Source organism: Elephantulus edwardii, unplaced genomic scaffold (assembly GCF_000299155.1).
Source record: "Elephantulus edwardii isolate Elephantulus edwardi_28Jun2011 unplaced genomic scaffold, EleEdw1.0 scaffold00043, whole genome shotgun sequence".
NCBI lineage: Eukaryota > Metazoa > Chordata > Mammalia > Macroscelidea > Macroscelididae > Elephantulus > Elephantulus edwardii.
The window spans coordinates 14,495,686-14,497,537 of record NW_006399793.1 but is presented as its reverse complement, the minus strand read 5'-3'; the positions used below and the strand labels follow the sequence as shown (position 1 = coordinate 14,497,537).

General features: G+C 43.0%; 1 protein-coding gene across 1 annotated transcript in view; it reads left to right on the top strand.

Moving 5' to 3' along the window:
- The window catches only part of MCTP1 (multiple C2 domains, transmembrane 1), a 906,633-nt gene that overhangs the window by 40,780 nt on the left and 864,001 nt on the right, over window positions 1–1,852 (top strand). The window lies entirely within an intron of this gene.

Here is a 1,852-nt window from a genome sequence, read left to right as displayed (position 1 = left end):
AAGCTTCGTCTGACATACTTTGGACATGTTGCAAGGAGGGACCAGTCCTTGGAGAGGGACATCATGCTTGGGAGGGTTGAGGGACAGTGCAGGAGGAGAAGACCCTTGATGAGATTCAGTGACTGGGGTAGTGGGATAGATGTGTCAGAGATGTTGAGATTGGCACAGGATAGGGCAGAATTTAGGTCTGCTGTACATAGGGTCACAATGAGTCGCAGGTGACTCGACAGCACATAACAACAACAACAATTTTCTTATAAAATTCTAATACAAAGTTGTCTAGAACAGATTTTTCCAATTTCTCTCACCCTCGACCCATCAAATTGTACCACCCCATGGTTACTCCCACCGCCCCCTGCACATCCGCATCCCTCTGTTTTAATTGCAAATATCAACAACGCAATTATTCCTGGGTTAAACATCATGGAGAATATACTGACTCACACTTTAAAGATACCAGCATAGGGCTTCACATGATGTTTTTAGTTTACTTGTTAGCTGCCCACCCCTCTTCTTTCTCTCCTCTTAGATTTTTTTTGTCTTGGAGAATTGTGGGGTTCTCTATATAAAAGCACCTCTGGCCACAGGTCCTTCCTATGACCCTGCTTATCCAATGAAAAGTCAGTTCTTGAGAATGAGTCTAATGGAGTGATTTTGTGTCAGTCACTTTGCCCTACACTTTGCCCTACCTGGGCACGAAAGTGATATTCTAGTGAGGTCAGCTGTATGTCCTTGGAGTGAGATACATCCATTGTAAACAATATGGACTTGGTGTAGAAGAGAGATAGGTTCTTTTAGGCAAATAAAATACCATTATTGTTATTCAGACAAAGGCAAACAGATGCTGAACAGACAAAAATGATCCATGTCTACGTAGACTTTGTGGATAATTGGGAGTTTAGTGATCAGAAAATGCATCACTGATTTTGCTGCTGGAGCTAGTGACTTGCCAGGAACATAGGGCTCACTGCAGCCTTGCAGAGGGGCATGACTCTTTTATGTTCTTAAACTAAAGAAATGTGGTAGATTGAAGGAGTGGTGGTTGTTGAAGTTGAGTACCATAGAGTCAGAACTGACCCCTAGTTGAACCTCCAGCAGGTTTTCAGGGGCAATTAATCGCACAGGAGAAGATTGCCCATCCTTCTCCCATGGAGCAGCGGGTGGCCTTGAACTGTGTGCTTCCAGGATTGCAGCATCACTTCTTGCCATGAGGCCACTGAAAGAGTAGAAACACTAAGTAGACAGTGCAGGGCTTAATGGGTTTTGGAGAGAAGTGAAGAAGAATAACTTCTTGGATAAAGTATTTGTAAATCCACAGTAATGACATATCTAGTTTGAAAGATAGCTGTGACACAAATGATATTGTGTGCCATCGAGTCAGAATGGACCCCTAGCTGACCCTTCAGTGAGTTTTCAGTTAATTGTGTAGGAGGAGATTGCCCATCTTTCTCCCATGGAGCAGCTGGATTTGAACCACATACATTTGCACTGTTTAGGAGATGAGTGCATTGAACATGCTAAGATCTTTCTTTCCTTTCTAAGTTCCTGATATCCACTTTAGTGCAGCTGTTGTGTTGTTGTTTCTCTGTTCCATGAAGTCACCTGTGACCCATAATGAACCTCTGTATAATAGATTTGGACTCTGCCCTATCCTGAGCCAGTTTCAACTATCTCTGACACACCTACCCTCATTATCCCAGATACTAAATCAGTCCATTATCTCTCCGAGGGTCATCTTCTGCTGTGCTATTTCTTTTACCCTTCCAAGTATGATGTCCTTCTCTAAGGACTGGTCCTTCTTAGCAACATGCCCAAAGTATATGAGACAGAGCATCAAAATCTTTGTCTTCAT